The sequence below is a fragment of the Danio rerio genome, chromosome 6, assembly GCF_049306965.1.
Source record: "Danio rerio strain Tuebingen ecotype United States chromosome 6, GRCz12tu, whole genome shotgun sequence".
NCBI classification, from domain to species: Eukaryota; Metazoa; Chordata; class Actinopteri; order Cypriniformes; family Danionidae; genus Danio; species Danio rerio.
In genome coordinates, this window is record NC_133181.1 from 7,303,309 (window position 1) to 7,322,953 (window position 19,645).

General features: G+C 36.5%; 1 long non-coding RNA gene across 3 annotated transcripts in view; it reads right to left on the reverse strand.

The window, feature by feature from the left end:
- Positions 1-19,565, reverse strand: part of LOC110438668 (uncharacterized) — a 129,603-nt gene extending 110,038 nt beyond the window's left edge. The window contains exons 1-3 of one of the 3 annotated variants that reach the window (XR_012407600.1): positions 19,386-19,565; positions 9,557-9,972; positions 6,200-6,340 (exon numbers count right to left, since the gene is read on the reverse strand). This is a non-coding gene — a long non-coding RNA (uncharacterized lncRNA). Of the gene's footprint in view, positions 1-2,218; positions 6,341-9,556; positions 9,973-17,145; positions 18,039-19,385 lie in introns of those variants that run through there. The other 2 variants (XR_012407599.1, XR_012407601.1) reach the window with 2 other exon arrangements.
- Between the last annotated feature and the right edge of the window lie 80 nt (positions 19,566-19,645).

Here is a 19,645-nt window from a genome sequence, read left to right on the forward strand (position 1 = left end):
CAGAGCTGCCTCCTGACCAATCAGAGCACCCCAAGCCACCCGGTCGATCAAGAGAGCACATCAGCTTTCAGATTAATCAGCGCACGTACGGCCCATGAAGAGCACATCAGCTTTCAGATTAATAAGCGCACGTACGGCCACCTGACCAACCAGAGGACCCAGGGTCCAACTGACCAGTCAGAGCACACAAGGCAACCTGACCGATCATAGCACCCTAGCTTTATGATATTTCTATTTTAGACACCGTTTCTATTTTTGCGACACATGTTTAGCTTGTGTCGCATGTTTTGCGTGCACTTCACATTTTCGATTTTTTTCGTGACTTTTCTATTTTAGACACCGTTTCTATGTCTGCGACACATGTTTAGCTTGTGTCACATGTTTTGTGTGCACTTCACATTTTCGATTTTTTCGTGACATTTCTATTTTAGACACCGTTTCTATGTCTGCGACACATGTTTAGCTTGTGTCACATGTTTTGCGTGCACTACACATTTTCGATTTTTTTCGTGACATTTCTATTTTAGACACCGTTTCTATTTTTGCGACACATGTTTAGCTTGTGTCACATGTTTTGCGTGCACTACACATTTTCGATTTTTTTCGTGACATTTCTATTTTAGACACCGTTTCTATTTTTGCGACACATGTTTAGCTTGTGTCGAATGTTTTGCATGCACTTCACATTTTCGATTTTTTTCGTGACATTTCTATTTTAGACACCGTTTCTATGTCTGCGACACATGTTTAGCTTGTGTCACATGTTTTGCGTGCACTTCACATTTTCGATTTTTTTTATGACATTTAGATTTTAGACACCGTTTCTATTTTTGCGACACATGTTTAGCTTGTGTCGCATGTTTTGCGTGCACTTCACATTTTCGATTTTTTTAATGACATTTCTATTTTAGACACGTTTCTATTTTTGCGACACATGTTTAGCTTGCGTCGCATGTTTTGTGAAGGCACGGTGTAGTAAGGCACTTGACCAGCCAGTGCACACAGCAGCCTCCTGACCAATCAGAGCACCCCAAGCCACCCGGTCGATCAAGAGAGCACATCAGCTTTCAGATTAATCAGCGCACGTACGGCCCATGAAGAGCACATCAGCTTTCAGATTAATAAGCGCACGTACGGCCACCTGACCAACCAGAGGACCCAGGGTCCAACTGACCAGTCAGAGCACACAAGGCAACCTGACCGATCATAGCACCCTAGCTTTATGATATTTCTATTTTAGACACCGTTTCTATTTTTGCGACACATGTTTAGCTTGTGTCGCATGTTTTGCGTGCACTTCACATTTTCGATTTTTTTTTGTGAACTTTAGATTTTAGACACCGTTTCTATTTCTGCGACACATGTTTAGCTTGCGTCGCATGTTTTGTGAAGGCACGGTGTAGTAAGGCACTTGACCAGCCAGTGCACACAGCAGCCTCCTGACCAATCAGAGCACCCCAAGCCACCCGGTCGATCAAGAGAGCACATCAGCTTTCAGATTAATCAGCGCACGTACGGCCCATGAAGAGCACATCAGCTTTCAGATTAATAAGCGCACGTACGGCCACCTGACCAACCAGAGGACCCAGGGTCCAACTGACCAGTCAGAGCACACAAGGCAACCTGACCGATCAGAGCACCCTAGCTTTATGATATTTCTATTTTAGACATCGTTTCTATTTTTGCGACACATGTTTAGCTTGTGTCGCATGTTTTGCGTGCACTTCACATTTTCGATTTTTTTCGTGACATTTCTATTTTAGACACCGTTTCTATTTTGCGACACATGTTTAGCTTGTGTCGCATGTTTTGCGTGCACTTCACATTTTCGATTTTTTTTTTGTGACATTTCTATTTTACACACCGTTTCTATTTTTGCGACACATGTTTAGCTTGTGTCGAATGTTTTGCGTGCACTTCACATTTTCGATTTTTTTCGTGACATTTCTATTTTAGACACCGTTTCTATGTCTGCGACACATGTTTAGCTTGTGTCGCATGTTTTAAGTGCACTTCACATTTTCGATTTTTTTCGTGACATTTCTATTTTAGACACCGTTTCTATTTTTGCGACACATGTTTAGCTTGTGTCGAATGTTTTGCATGCACTTCACATTTTCGATTTTTTTCGTGACATTTCTATTTTAGACACCGTTTCTATGTCTGCGACACATGTTTAGCTTGTGTCGCATGTTTTGCGTGCACTTCACATTTTCGATTTTTTTTTGTGAACTTTAGATTTTAGACACCGTTTCTATTTCTGCAACACATGTTTAGCTTGCGTCGCATGTTTTGTGAAGGCACGGTGTAGTAAGGCACTTGACCAGCCAGTGCACACAGCAGCCTCCTGACCAATCAGAGCACCCCAAGCCACCCGGTCGATCAAGAGAGCACATCAGCTTTCAGATTAATCAGCGCACGTACGGCCCATGAAGAGCACATCAGCTTTCAGATTAATAAGCGCACGTACGGCCACCTGACCAACCAGAGGACCCAGGGTCCAACTAACCAGTCAGAGCACACAAGGCAACCTGACCGATCAGAGCACCCTAGCTTTATGATATTTCTATTTTAGACATCGTTTCTAGGGATGTAACGGTATCAGAATTTCACGGTACGGTAATACCTCGGTATCAATGTCACGGTACGGTATTTATTGAATCATTTACAGGAAAAAACAAAACTTATGAAAATACTCCAAAAAAGTGCCAAAAGTGTCAATGACATACAAATTAGCCATCTATCTGTAAGCTTTGAAACAGGAACTTCAATTTTAATAACAAAAAAAATATTAAACCATGTAAAAAAAAATTTAAGTTTTTAATTTAGTATTGTTGAAAACTCATCACATTCAACATTTAATCACTCACTCACTTAGATAGAGATGGGTTTAAAGGAAAATTATCATATAAATATAATCTGGTAAAAGCTGGTATCTCTGGGCATTTACAATGTCCCCTGCAACAGAAAAAAAACCTCTCATTTGGTACTGAGGTTTCTGGGACAAGAGAGATATGACTTATATGACTTATTTCTTGAGCGCCGAAAACGGAGCGTTTCGAAAACGCTGGAGAGGCTGTTTTCATTCTGAAACGCTGCTGCTCCGTCTAAGTGTGGATGGGGAAAGACGGAGACATCTGAAAACGGAGGCGGGGCTGCAAACGTTCGCCTATCTGATTGGGGCTTTTCCTCAATATTAAGTAGCCCACACACAGTTCAGTCTTGCATCCTCTTCTTGTAAGTTAGGACTTCGCAAGTTTGATCAAGGCTGCAGTCTCCCCCTTCTCAGTTTGATATGGAAAACATACCGAGGACACGGGTAAATCTTCAAAGGGAACAGTGTACTTTATAAATTCATTCACATCACCCTGGCTACGTTGTTTCACTTTCTCATCAATAAAATGTAAACATGATATAAGGAACTGCCTATTTTCATTTTAATATTAGCAACTTAACAGACAGCAGAAATGTTGAGGCGTCGTGCTGCATATATGAGCGTCATCTTCACTGTGTGCATATTTATAACAAAACGGAGCCGATAACAACTGCCTCCTTTCAATTTCAGTGAAAATACGAAACACAGCCTCTCTTTTGCTGAATATCAGTTTTAATAATTGATAATTATAAAAGTATAACATACAATAAGTTTATACATTGTAGGAAATAAAGGCAAGCGATCAGTCAATGTACCTGGATTAATCATTAACTTATCTTTGCGCTTAACCAAAACATGTTACCCGTGAACAAGTAACTTAATAGATTCCAATGACCAAAGTCAGGGAATTGGCCTATGTCGTTAGATAAAGACAACAAGATGAATGAAATATCACGTTTAGCAAATATAGTGAGATCAGATCCAGCGGGAGATGCTTGATGAGCAGTCCGACAAGCAGAGCTCTCATCTGGGTAGAAATGCTGGAGCGCTTGCCCGAGAGTGTGTGTGTGGTCACGTGACGTGCGTTTTCAGCGTTTTGGTGTGGACGGAGAGCTGTTCAGAAACGCTGGGTAAAACGCGAGTGTGGACGCGGATCGTTTTCATTCTACAACGCCGTTTTAAAACTAAAATGCACTCTTGTAAAAGGGGCCTTAGAGTTTTACAGCTCTTTTTGATCCCCGCTTCTAGCAGCACACTCCATTTCCGCATTACTGGATCTGTAGCGACAACAGACCGCAAGGGATGATGGGGATTGTAGTTTTCGCTACCTCCCGTTCGCTTCATTCGCCTGAGCAAATTTTCTCAGAAGACCTATAGTTTTACCGAGTCATGCGACTTCGGTAATATCGAAAAAAATTAATATTGCGGTATGACGGTATTTACAATACCGTTACATCCCTAATCGTTTCTATTTTTGCGACACATGTTTAGCTTGTGTCGCATGTTTTGCGTGCACTTCACATTTTAGATTTTTTTCATGACATTTCTATTTTAGACACCGTTTCTATTTTTGCGACACATGTTTAGCTTGTGTCACATGTTTTGCGTGCACTTCACATTTTCGATTTTTTTCGTGACATTTCTATTTTAGACACCGTTTCTATTTTTGCGACACATGTTTAGCTTGTGACGAATGTTTTGCATGCACTTCACATTTTCGATTTTTTTCGTGACATTTCTATTTTAGACACCGTTTCTATGTCTGCGACACATGTTTAGCTTGTGTCGCATGTTTTGCGTGCACTTGACATTTTCGATTTTTTTTATGACATTTAGATTTTAGACACCGTTTTTATTTTTGCGACACATGTTTAGCTTGTGTCGCATGTTTTGCGTGCACTTCACATTTTCGATTTTTTTTTGTGAACTTTAGATTTTAGACACCGTTTCTATTTCTGCGACACATTTTTAGCTTGCGTCGCATGTTTTGTGAAGGCACGGTGTAGTAAGGCACTTGACCAGCCAGTGCACACAGCAGCCTCCTGACCAATCAGAGCACCCCAAGCCACCCGGTCGATCAAGAGAGCACATCAGCTTTCAGATTAATCAGCGCACGTACTGCCCATGAAGAGCACATCAGTTTTCAGATTAATAAGCGCACGTACGGCCACCTGACCAACCAGAGGACCCAGGGTCCAACTGACCAGTCAGAGCACACAAGGCAACCTGACCGATCATAGCACCCTAGCTTTATGATATTTCTATTTTAGACACCGTTTCTATTTTTGCGACACATGTTTAGCTTGTGTCGCATGTTTTGCGTGCACTTCACATTTTCGATTTTTTTCGTGACATTTCTATTTTAGACATCGTTTCTATTTTTGCGACACATGTTTAGCTTGTGTCGCATGTTTTGCGTGCACTTCAAATTTTTGATTTTTTTCATGACATTTCTATTTTAGACACCGTTTCTATTTTTGTGACACATGTTTAGCTTGTGTCGCATGTTTTGCGTGCACTTCACATTTTCAATTTTTTTCGTGACATTTCTATTTTAGACACAGTTTCTATTTCTGCAAAACATGATTAGCTTGCGTTGCATGTTTTGGTGCACACTTCACATTTTCGATTTTTTTTCTTGACATTTCTATTTTAGACACGTTTCTATTTTTGCGACACATGTTTAGCTTGTGTCGTATGTTTTGCGTGCACTTCACATTTTCGTTTTTTTCGTGACATTTCTATTTTAGACACCATTTCTATTTTTGCTACACATGTTTAGCTTGTACTTTACATTTTCGATTTTTTTCGTGACATTTCTATTTTAGACACCGTTTCTATTTTTGCGACACATGTTTAGCTTGCGTCGCATGTTTTGCGAAGGCACGGTGTAAGGCACTTGACCAGCCAAAGCACACAGCTGCCTCCTGACCAATCAGAGCACCCCAAGCCACCCGGTCGATCAAGAGAGCACATCAGCTTTCAGATTAATCAGCGCACGTACGGCCCATGAAGAGCACATCAGCTTTCAGATTAATAAGCGCACGTACGGCCACCTGACCAACCAGAGGACCCAGGGTCCAACTGACCAGTCAGAGCACACAAGGCAGCCTGACCGATCATAGCACCCTAGCTTTATGATATTTCTATTTTAGACACCGTTTCTATTTTTGCGACACATGTTTAGCTTGTGTCGCATGTTTTGCGTGCACTTCACATTTTCGATTTTTTTCGAGACATTTCTATTTTAGACACCGTTTCTATGTCTGCGACACATGATTAGCTTGTGTCGCATGTTTTGCATGTCAAGTGCACGTCAGCTACCTTATAAGCGCAGTCTTGTTGATGAACTCCAGGTGCTTCTCCTCCTCCAGCTGTGCAATGCTGTGTTTGCTCTTCTGCAGTTTGTGTTGGGTGTTGTCAAGCTTTTACCGCAGCGACTGGTTCTGCCGACACGCTGATGATCTGACAACAAACAGACATTTGCATTATGTATACATAAAAACTGCATTTCCAGTAAAATTGATTTTTTTTATAATTAATGTCATGATACGATCATCAGCATCTTAAATTCTTTAGTTTCTATTATTTAGATCAGGGGTGTCCAAACTTTTTGGGCCGAGGGCCAGATGCAAAAAAACAAACGTTGTCGCGGGCCAAATTTTACATACATCACACAGACACGTGTATATATATATATATATATATATATATATATATATATATATATATATATATATATATATATATATATAAATAAAGTTGAAGTCAGAATTGTTAGCCCCCCTAAATTATTAGCCCCCGTTTATTTTTTCCCCAATTTCTGTTTAACGGAGAGAAGATTTTTTTCCACACATTTCTAAACATATTAGTTTTAGTAACTTATTTCTAATAACTGATTTATTTTATCTTTGCCATGATGACAGTAAATAATATTTGACTAGATATTTTTAAGACACTTCAATACAGCTTAAAGTGACATTTAAAGCCTTAACTAGGTTAATCAAGTTAACTAGTTAAGTTAAGGTATTTAGGCAAGTTATTTTATAACAATGGTTTGTTCTGAAGACTAAAAGGGCTAATAATTTTGACCTTAAAATGGTTCATAAAAAAATTTAAACCGCTTTTTATTCAAGCCGATATAAAACAAAAGTCTTTCTCCAAAAGAAAAAATATTATCAGACATACTGTAAAAATGTCCTTGCTCTGTTAAACATCATTTGGGAAATATTTAAAAAAGAAGAAATAAATCAAAGAGGGGCTAATAATTCAGACTTCAACTGTGTATAGATAGATAGATAGATAGATAGATAGATAGATAGATAGATAGATAGATAGATAGATAGATAGATAGATAGATAGATAGATAGATAGATAGATAGATAGATAGATAGATCATAACAAGAACTGCTGCTTAATTGAATGCATGTAATAGCGACACCCGGTGGTTATTTATTGAATTACGTTAATTTTTGTATAGCGGGCCAGATTCTATTGATATTTATAAAAAGCCTCGCGGGCCGCCACAAAACTGATTGCGGGCCGCAGATGGCCCGCGGGCCGTAGTTTGGACACGCCTGATTTAGATTGTTTTACATTCATATGTATTTACATATCTATTATACTATCTTTTTTATGACAATACAAAAAACAAATTACAGATTGTCAAAGGCATTTATAATGCATTGCCTATTAGCAGGCCAGCAAATTTGATGTTATTCTCTCTTCTCACACAAACATTCCTTTTTCTGAAAATCTTGATAACACTTATGTGGAGATTTTCTTATTTCAGCAAATAAGTTTGTAAAAAAAAAATTATATTTCTACTCCAAGCCTTCTATGTTTACTTATCAGTGGTGACTTCCGCTACAGAGAAACCTGGAAATGTGAAAAGGTCTATTAGTCTAATAGATCAACAAATTAACAAATTAACATACATACACATATACAATTAAGGGCAAAATTATTCACTCTTCAGTTAAATATTTATTCTTAAAAGGAAATTTTCACAGTATATCCGGTAATATTTTCTCTTCCATAGAAAGTCTTAATAGTTTTATTTCGGCTAGAAAAAAAGCAGTTTTATTATTTTTTTTAACTATTTAAAGGTCAACATTATTAGCCCCCTCAAGCAATATTTTTTCAATTCTCTACAGAACAAATCACAGTTATTCAAGCCTCAGCGAGCTTTGTGGGGGGTGGGGGGTAGGGGGTCGTGTCATTTAAAAAATTTCTTAGCAGTGGACAAATAGAAGAATTATTATGTCGCCTTAGTTCATTTTATTCCCTAGCTCAGTGGTCCTCAACAATCAATATTAAATCAATTGGTACCAGGCTGCACAAAAAATATTAATTATTTCTATTTTATTCATTATCCAAGTCTGAACGGTCTTTTATTTTGACAAGTCTTTTATTTTCAAAAATTACCCTATTCTCTCGCTTACACCTTGGTCACTTGAGCGTCCAAATGTAACCCACTAGCAGCAAAGTGAGTAAAAATTAGACCTCTTTAGAAAGTTTCTTTGCTAAGAGGGCCCAGTGAACGACCCACAAACTGCCAAGAAATGGATTCGCAAGCCATTTGTCAAAAAATCTGGTGAATGCACCATGTCTTTGCAAGAAGATCAACTGATGGAGATCACAAATGACAGCGGCCTTTTAGGGGCCGTTTGCATTTTGCGCATTTCTAGAGTTTGCACAAGTTTGTTGTTTCCAATGGAAATGCACATCTTGAGCGCACAAGTGGCATGACGCAGTCGTGCCAATGAATCCAGCAAGTGCACCACAAGTCACTTAACAAGAATTGACCAATCAGCTTCAGCTTGTTTAAAATATTTACATTTTGGTAAGACTAATTTTATCAGACAAACACAGAACACACAAACACTGCAGTGCTTTGTAACTTTATCCATAAATAAAACTTGTATCAGAGCGCTAGCAATGTTTTGTCTTGTTAAAAGGAGTTATTTATCTGTTAATTACTACATGGTGCGAGGCTAAAATATCAATATTAATCTTAATACAAAAATACTGATGTCAATATTTGATAAAGCCAATTATAACTACATTAAATGGTGCCCCATGTGAGGCTAAAATTTCAATATTATTATCAATACCAAAATATTGCGGTTAATATTTGTTATAAATCTAATTATCACTACACAGTTACAGTAGAGGCCTGGCTGAGCACCACCAGGAATGAAACCCAGCGTCTGGTGATGTCTATGCACTGCAGACTTCAGGCTGTAATGTAAGGATTTGCCACCAAGTACTAATAAGTGAAAGTTTGGTTTATGATAATTATTCTGTCCAATTACTTTTGGTCCCTTAAAAAGTGGGAGGCATATGCAAACTGATATATTTCCTACAGCGTTCACCTGATTTGGAAGCAAATACCCTCCTATTAAAGCTGCCAGTCTGCAGTTAAAGAACATCTTGTTAATTTAATTTTAAGTCCATGTGTTAGTGTATCGAGCCAAAAAGGTTAGAATTGTGTCGATGTTCAAATATTTATGGACCTAACAGTATATTGGATTTATAGATGGGCCCCAAAATAAACAATTAATTGTCAATGCAAAATTTTATGACAAGTGCATAATCACACTTATTTCTTACTGAATTAATCATCAGCCAAAATTCATATTCATGAGAGCACTGTGTGTATGTGCGCATTTGTTTAACCTGTGCTTCTCCCAGGCCCAGCTCAATGTCCTCTTCCAGGTCCTCCAGCACCAGTGTGGATTCCTCCTGCGCTCCTGTTTCCGCTGTGCTTCTCCCAGGCCCAGCTCAATGTCCTCCAGGTTCTCCAACAGCAGTGTGGATTCCTCCAGCGCTCCTGTTTCCGCTGTGCTTCTCCCAGGCCCAGCTCAATGTCTTCCTCCAGGTCCTCCAGCAGCAGTCTGGATTTCTCCTGCGCTCCGGCTGGTTGACTGCTGTCCAGAATGGTTTTGAGGAGTTGAGCATGTTCCCCTTGCAGCGTCTCCAAATCGATCACCGATTTAGTGTTGTAGTCAGCACGATTTCATCCTGCATCATCCACTCTAGAGCCTCGTCACGGGGGTAAACCATGGAGGACATCACCCAATGAAACACACCTGCTGAGAAAAAAAACACACAAACAAATTAACATAATGGCTTCTTACAGAGCTCAACATAAATAAACTGAACTACTTTAAGCTAAACATAATAATAAAACTTTAACAAGTTTGGAAAAAAAAACAGGATGAATAAATGACTATTTTCATTTTGAACTGTCCCTTTAACCCTTGTTGACTGTTCAAATTAACTAGCCTTTCATTGGGTTTTTGCCCCATCAACTTTCACTAAAACCCCACTTTTTGATTGCAAAGGAACTTTGAAAGAATTATTCATTTTCAACTGATTGGGATGATTCTGTGAAGTGCATCTGCATAAAATATGATATACTATCTACAAGAACAGATCAATGCAATACAAAAACATACAAATGAAATAACGTTTATCATTTTTCAAGTCTAAGAGTATTCAGGTACAATAATACTTTAATTTTCCTTCAGCTTAGTCCCTTATTTATCAGGGGTCGCCACAGAGGAATTGTTACAGCCACAACTATACCACAAACTAGGGAAAAAACTAATGGATTGGTCTAGAGCAGGGGTGTCCAAACGCGGTCCTGGAGGGCTGGTGTCCTGCAGATTTTAGCTAAAATTTGCCTCAACACACCTGCAAGGAAGAGCTTGATTAGCTAGCCCATGTGTGACTGAATGGGGTTGGAACTAAACTTTGCAGGGCACCGGCCCTCCAGGACCAAGTTTGGACATGCCTGCTCTAGAGGGAATAAGATAAACAAACAAAATAAGCATGGAAGGAATCACAACAAAACTAAGGCTGAACACAAAGGGAGCACAACTCCACATCTAAAGGGCCACTCAAGTCCCCACCTTGAAAGAGCTGCAGCGTCAATGATCTGCAGATGCAAAGAAACTTACTTAAAACAAAATGGGTACAAAATTGTAGAAGGTGACAAAATAACAAAAATAAATAAACAAATACATGGACATGTAACAGGAATGAACAGCCAACTATTCCAGCATATGTTTTACGCAGCGGATGGCCTTCCGGCCTCAACCCATTACTGGGAAACACCCATCCATTCACACACATATACACTATGATCAATATAGTTTATTCAATTCACCTTACAGCACACATGTTTGGACTGTGGGGGAAACCGGAGCACCCTGGAGGAAACCCACACCAACACGGGGAGAACATGTAAACTCTACATAGAAATGGCAACTGACCCAACAGACTCGAACCAGCAACCTTCTTGCTGTGAGGCGACGGTGCCAACCACTGAGCCACCAGGTACAGTAATTAAATAATAAAAATACAATAAAATAAATCAAAATTAATAAAATTAACTTTAAATTATAAAAGTTACAAACAGTACAATCTCTTATGCTTAAATCTGTTTAAAATCATTAGCCACAGGCCTCAAAAAACATGTGAAAATGAAAAAGGATCACCCAGGCTCAACATTGTATATCCTGCGATGTGACTATTGCAAACGACCACATTGCGATATCGATGCTGAAACACTATATTGTGCAGCCCTAGTACTGTGCCTAAATACCTATTATTTCACCGTTCCTAAAGATTCTCGCTTTGGGTGTTTACACAGAAAGGATAACCATAATTCTTTAAACATGTTTTGAAACTTAAGTGTGGAAAATAAAAAATACAAAAATTAAAATAATCCAAAAACTGCAACAGCATTTCAGCAAACAAGTTGAATCTGACGTATAAAAAATTGAAAAATTACTTGACAAATCTAATACAAATGAGAAATCGCAATATATAAAGTATATAAAGTTTTTTAAAGGCACGACATATGTGAAAAAAACTGAAGCATATCAATAAATGAAGACTTAAAAAGAGAGCATTAATAAATATGACAAAAAGAATAAGAAAATACTAAAAGATCACCTTAAAAACACAGCCAAAAAAAGTAAACGATTATATTGTGTCATTGATTTACAATCAAAAATGCTTTTATAATGGAAGTCAATGGGGCAAAAGAAAAACACCAACATAGACACCAACATACTGAAAGGGTAGCCCAGACAATATTGCTGAGGTTGTGAAAAATTCAAGAGCATTTCCCTAAAATATACATGTCAAAATAAGATGTAACTAAAAATCATAGCATTTGCTGAAAAACAGAGAAAATTGTGGCCAAATAAATCCCAAAAATTACCCCAAAGTGGATGAAAACATCCCCAACAGCACACAAGGTTTAAGTCTATAATAAGCCTTCAGTCCATAAGCTTTCAGGCTATCAATGCAGACTCCAGTTACTAAAAACAGCCTGGTAAAATCAGGAGGAATCTGGAGAAATCCATCAAGGTGACCTGCATCACCACATCATCAATTTAGGAAAGATTGGTTTTATTTTCGCACATTCAGACTTTATCCTTAATAATATCATTTCAGAAAAGTATTCCTTGCAAAATATAAATAGTGAAATCACATTATCAGGCAATGACTATCAAAGTACAACATTTCTCACAGTCAAACAAGCAGTGCTAATGTTGTTTTGAAGTCATACTTGCATGTGATTTCAGACCGAATATTCAAATTACCATGGTAAACAATATAGGGAGCATGTCAGAAGTTGCCACTGAACAAATGTGCAAATATAAAACCAACTTTACCTCAATATTGAAGTGTACAAACATCTCTCTTACACATACTCTCTCTCAAACTCCAAAAAAAAAAAAAAAAAAAAAAAAAATTATGAAGGTTATCTGCAGCGTCACTGATGACAAATTTTACCTCTTCTGAGCAGAGAAAAGGACCAACAATAAAGAACGCACTATCATATAGTGTCATGGCTTTACAATCAAATAATAATTTTCTACTGGAGGTTAATGGGGCAAAAAAACATGAAAAGCGACCAACATAACAAAATAGTAGTCAATTTGAACAGACTATATTGTTGAGTTTGTGAAAAATTCAAGAGCATTTTCATAAAATATACATGTCAAAATAAGATGTCACTAAAAATCATTCCATTTGCTGAAACAGAGAAAATTTTGGCCAAAGATATCCTAAAAATTCCCTCAACGTGGATGAAAACATCCCAACTGCACACAAGGTTTAAGTCTATATTCTACTACATAATAAGCCTTCAGGCCATAAGCTTTCAGGCTATAAAGGCAGACTCCAGTTACTAAGAACAGCCTAGAAAAATCAGGGGGAATCTGAAAAAAATCCATCAAGGTGACCTGCAACATCACATCATCAATTTAGAAAAGATTGGTTTTATTTTCGCACATTCAGACTTTCTCCTTAATATCATTTCAGAAAAGTATTGTTTGGAAAATATAAATAGTGAAATCACATTATCAGGCAATGACTATCAAAGTACAACACTTCTCACAGTCAAATAAAAAGTGCTAATGTTGTTTTACGTCATACTAGCATGTGATTTCAGACCGAATATTCAAACTACCATGGTAAACAATAAAGGGAGCATGTCAGAAGTTGTCACTGAATGAATGTGCAAATATAAAACCAACTTTACCTCAATATTGAAGTGTACAAAGATCTCTCTTACACAGACTCTCTCTCACACACACTCCATATAAAACACCGAAACTAAGCTTTTTTTGCACTGTAACTGATCAGAAGTTTGACCTGTTCTAAGCAGGGAAAAGCACCAACAATAAAGAATGCACGATTATATTGTGTCATGGCTTTATAATCAAATAATATTTTTCTAATAGATGTTGGTGGGGCAAAAAAAAAAAAAAAAAAGAAAAGCCACCAACATAACAAAATGGTAGTCAATTTGCCCAGACTATATTGCTGAGTTTGTGAAAAAATCAAGAGCATTTTTCTAAAATATACACGTCAAAGTAAAATTTGTCTCTAAAAATTATTGCATTTACTAAGAAACAGAGGAAATTGTGGCCAAATATATCCTAAAAACCACTCCAGAGTGGATGAAAACCTCCCCAACAGCACACAAAGTTTAAGTCTACTTATATTCTACTACATAATAAGCCTTCAGGCCATAAGCCTTCAGGCTATCAAGGCAGACTCCACAGTGACTAACAAAAGCCTGGAAAAACGAGGAGGAATCTGGAAAAATCCATCAAGGTGACCTGGCTGCAACATCACATCATCAATTTAGGACAGATTGGTTTTATTTTTGCACAATCAGACTTTTTCCTTAATTTCATTTCAGAAAAGTATTGTTTGCAAACTCTAAATGGGGATCACATTATCAGTGAATGACTAAGTACAACATGGTTTACAGTTTATTAATGCTGTGCTGTTTTAAAGTAACACTTACATGCAATTTCAGACCGAATATTCAATATAGCGGTAAGCATCAGGTGGATGTAGCAAACTTACTGATTTTTTTGAAAACATTTGGTAGGAGAGTCTCTGCTGTGATCAGGAATAAGAGTGAGACACAAAGATTACACAGATATATATATATATATATATATATATATATATATATATATATATATATATATATATATATATATATATATATATATATATATATATATATATATATATATATAACTTGTCTACGACCCGTAACTATACTTAGAGATTGGTGTTAAAAGGTCATCTGTACCACAGGTTAGACAGTTTAAAGCATTCAGGCACAGAAAATTAACATTGTACAAACTTCAAGAAAGATTAATTGTATTTAGGAACAGTATATATGCAATGAATAATAATCAGTGTTTTTATTTTACATAAAATTATTCAATTTGTTTTACCTGAATACTATTAGACTCCCAGAAAAACCATTAAGGATTTTTATTTTCATTTGTAACTTTGCTTTACTGTATTTATCATGTGATTGTTTATTACATTTTATGCAGATGTGCTCCACTACAAAATCATTCTATTGCCATCAGAAATTATCCTAAAATTATGAATTCTTTCCAAATAGAGCTTTTCATCTCACCTGTTAAAACTATACTCGATATCGCCATATGTATCGCAGAAAAATAAAATGTTGCAATGTCAGTTTTTTCCAATATCGTGCAGCCCTATACAGTACACTGGAAAAATCAAACGTTGCAATATTTCTTATTCTTCAATAAATATTCACAAAATATTTCACCAGGCTCGTAGCCAGCCATGTGTAAGGGGTGGTTCTTTTTTTTCAAAATGTGGACTTTTTTGCAGTTATTCACCCCATTTCTATTTGATCATGATGTTTAAATACTCCAATAAGTGGCATTTTAAGCACTATTTTAGCTGGATTAGCTTGTTGTATCCTCTATTTTTTAAGTACCAGAATTATTTCCTAAAGATTTATAATAAATAAAAAAGTCACAATTTTTTTCTAGTCCCTCTTGAAAATTCATCTAACAACAACAGCCTAATTAGTATAAACAGCAGAAGTCAGTCTGAGACGCTTGAAAAATGTGGGGAAAATATTAAAAAGCCTTAACTGACATGGCTATTTCTTCAAACTGCACCTACACATTTTGATAACACTTGACTTCATAAGAGTAACCTGATGCAGCTGCAGTTTTAAGGAACAACCATGTCAATAAAGGCTTTTTTTTTTTTTTTACATTTTTTGAGTGCCTTGGACTGATTTTGATGTTTATTCTGATGAATCCCTTACACCAGGTGTGACCAACCCTGTTCCTGGAGATCGACCTCCCTGCAGATTTCAGTTGCAACCCATATCAAATACACCTGCCTGTAATTATCAAGCGCTGTTCAGGTCCTAATTAATTGGTTCAGGTGTGTTTGATCAGGGTTGGAGCTGAACTTTGCAGGAAGGTTGATCTCCAGGAACAGGGTTGAGCACCACTGCCTTACACAAAGAGCAACGACACATTAAGTTACATATACTTTGTATGATTTTGAATTTTTATACACAACCTAATTAGTATTAAACTGTGTACAGAACATCATTGTCAGTGTTGTCAACTAAGCAATTTTGTAGCTAGATTTAGCAACTTTTTTTTTTTTTTCCAAAAAGCCCCTAGCAACAAATTTAGCAATTGATAACATTCATTTGGCTACTTTTAGCAAATTTTTAAAAAGTGACTCAGAGCAGTGACTGCAGGCTTCACTCAGTAGAGTAAATTGCTAGCTCAGATTGCATTTCATAACTGTTAATTGTTGGTAACTTGGGTAGAAATAAATTCCAATAGTGCTGTAATTGCTGTCACTTTCACAAATGTGTTAATATTACAAGTTAAAAAGAGTAAGTACAGATTGTTTAAAATAATGTACCTGTTCATTGTTATATGGGGGAGGGGGGGATCTCATCAAAAAGTGTTTGTATTACTTTTACAAATAGTCAATTCTATTTTTCATACAAATCTATATGGATATATTTCAACAAATGTTTTTGCTGAGATGGCCAGTCAATTTGAGAAAACGTAAATTATTTTTATACAACATAAAGATGTAGTTTTGAGTTGATTATGCAATGACGACATCGCGCAAAGCAATATGTTAATTAGAACCTATTTATATCTGGGTGTAATGTTTAAATATAATATAATATAATACACTGCACTTTAGAGAGTAAAGACATGACGGGCTTACGCTTGCCAGATATTACAAGATGACGTGACTAATATGCAAATTAGTGCGTGGAAACTTTTCGGGCAGGCTTTAGCTTCTTTTCAATGGAAATCTATATGGGGCGTCTGCAGACTTGATCCAGGCAGTTTTACGACCCACAATTTTACGGCCCTGTTCTTCCTAATGCGTCCAGTAGGGGAATGAAAGATACATGGCCAAATAATACATTTGTCAAGTCAACGCTCCCAGATTATTAAATGTCCTGTTCATCAATTGTATATTTTTAAATTAGATTACATTAAATATGAACGCTAAGTTAATGTATTAGAAAGTTATATACACACTATTATAATATGCAGAATTGATACTCAACAAATAATTTCAGATATGCAAAAGCCCAATTGCAAATGAATATAGATTTAATTAGAAAAATTAAAAACACAAATAGTTGGATAGTGTTATGGTTAATAGTAGGCTAGTTATAAGTTTTCATATAGAGATATGCATTTTGTTCTATTGTTTATATGTAAAGTTGCATTTTGAAAATAAAATTATAACCAAACAAAAGTGTAATATGGAGTAATGATGTGCTTTGATAATGCAGTGGTATTGACTACCAGACAGCTGCAGAACATTTAGACAATTCACTCCTTTCTAAAATCTCAAGGACCATTTAGCTACCTGACAAAAACCCATACATTAGATTTTATTTTTACATTTATTCATTGACAACAACATCACTAGATAGGTAGTTTTCTTTAAATGAAGCTGAATCTTTTCATCAAATTCTTCATGCTCACTGAAAAATAAATAAAGTTATGTATAAATACTCTGCAAAAATCCTTTACGCACTTAAAAGTTTGACTTGTTTCTAGACCAAATATCAAAAAATTCTTAATCCCCAGAAACAGTAAAGAATGGCAAATGAAAAGCAAAAAAAAAAAACATTTCATGAAATTTTATATATAATCTGGACCTATGCAAAACATATCAAAATATGTTTTTATATATTTGATTTATTCTTTAAGAAAAATAACAAGTTAAAACAAAAGGACAAAGTCATTATTTATTTTTTATTTGCAGCCACAAATTGTGATACCGACTTTCCCATATTTTATTATTTTCTTTGTAACAAATTGTCACAATAAACATTATAAAACAATGTGAAACTATATGAATGCATGTGCAATGCAAACTTCATAGCTTATATACAAAATGCACTGTATAGCTATATAAATAAAAATCAGTAGACCATTTAAAATTGTGAGATTTCTTTGCATTTATAGACATATGATAGTTTAATTGTTTAAACTAGAACATTGCATTATATTAAATGTAATTGAATGCAATTATGGTTGAGTGTGGTAGAGTTCTGGAGGCTTAATAGAAAATACTGCACTGCCTCCCTCTACTGGACGCATCAGGGACAACATGGGTGTAAAACTGCCTGGGACGTAAAACTGCTTAGGCCGTAGATCTGTCTGGATCCAAGTCTGCAGTCTTCCCTCCTCTTGGAAATAGTTGGCAACACTGAAAAAAAAATGCTGCAAACAATTTATGTGTTGAATTTAAACAAAGTAAATTGTGTAATGTTCAACTTAATTTGTTTAAATTCAGCCCAAATAAATTGTTTACAACAACTTAAATTAGTAAATGCAAGGATTCATATTTGATTTTTTTTTCAATGTAACATGGTTAGTCTACGTTAGTCATATATACTGTACTATATAATTGAATGAATGCGCGAATATAAAACCAACTTTACCTCAATTCAACATCACTCATCCTGCACAACAAACTGAGGCCTGCTCTCATAAAAACACCCCAAATATTAAACACCCTTAATCTAGTTTAATCAAAAAGCGGCACGTCTGCATATACAAATAAACAAATGTTTAATTCAACATTCACTCGACAATAACTGTCTGGATGACGACGATAAATCGACTGAGTGCATCACAAAAACTCTTTAAAACGAAGCAACTGTAGTATAACAGTTTCTCGTTTAGGCTAAACATTAAGCAGAATTCAATAGGGTATATGCCGAGCTAAGTTAGTGTTCTTCCCATACGTATTAACGTCCGGTGACCTGTTATTGTGAACTTTTTTCCATTTTATATGGTTCCTTTTACAGTATCGATGTTCTAATGTCATTAAACATTCAGTTAAATAAACATTGGCATTTAAGTTAATCAAGCGCAAAACGAGACAAAAAGCCGTTTGCTCGCACGCGCTCGTCAGAATCAGCAGGATAGCGCAGAAGCTCCATTGAATATACTGGGGTAAAATAAATGATCATACTATAAATATTTATTAAAAGTCATACAAGCATACTTCGGCATATATGCCTAAGCGTGCTAATATGACTTTTAATTTGCCAGTAACCTGGGTTAAGCGCTTCCTGCGAATTGAATGCCAATGCAAAATTGGTGCGTTTAAGGTCTGTTTTCTTTAAAAATCAGCGATCCCCACTGGCTGAGTTATATCCGATTTAAAGTGGGTCTCAGATTGTACAATAAGCACTGCATTAAATTACATGTTATCTCGCCATGTCTTTGTAATATAAGCATTTATTTTACCCCAGTAACGTTATTTTCAATGGAACTTCTGCGCTAGCTTGCCGATTCTGACGGGCGCGTGCGAGCAAACTGCTTTTTGTCTCGTTTTGCGCTTGAGGAACTAAATAAATGCCAAAGTTTATTTAACTGAATGTATTTAATGACATTACAACATCGATACTGTGAAAGGAACAGTATAAAACGAAAAAAGTTCACAATAACAGGTCACCGGAAGTTTATCAGTATGGGAAAAACACTAGTTCGGCATATACCCTAATAAAATGTAAAACAAATATTTTCACAAACAAAACTTTACTCAATTCAAACCGTGCTGCAGGTTAGCAACACCGCTACGTCGACCAACAACAAAAACGAACATAATATACCTTTTGTAAGCTGCTTTACAGATGGGTCTCAAACTCCTGGTGTGATTTTGAGGATGATGTGTCGACCTCAGGCCAAAAATCTCTTTGGCGGTAATCGGCGTGGATCCCATCGAGTGTTTGGGGCGTTTGTTTGTTTGACGTTATTATCGAAGTACTTAGCAAACTATCGAACTGGCAAACAGGTGAGGCAGCTGACGTGCGTATTTATACCAAAATCACAACCTGCCCCGCCCCTGCGCGCCGACGTCACTACACCCGCC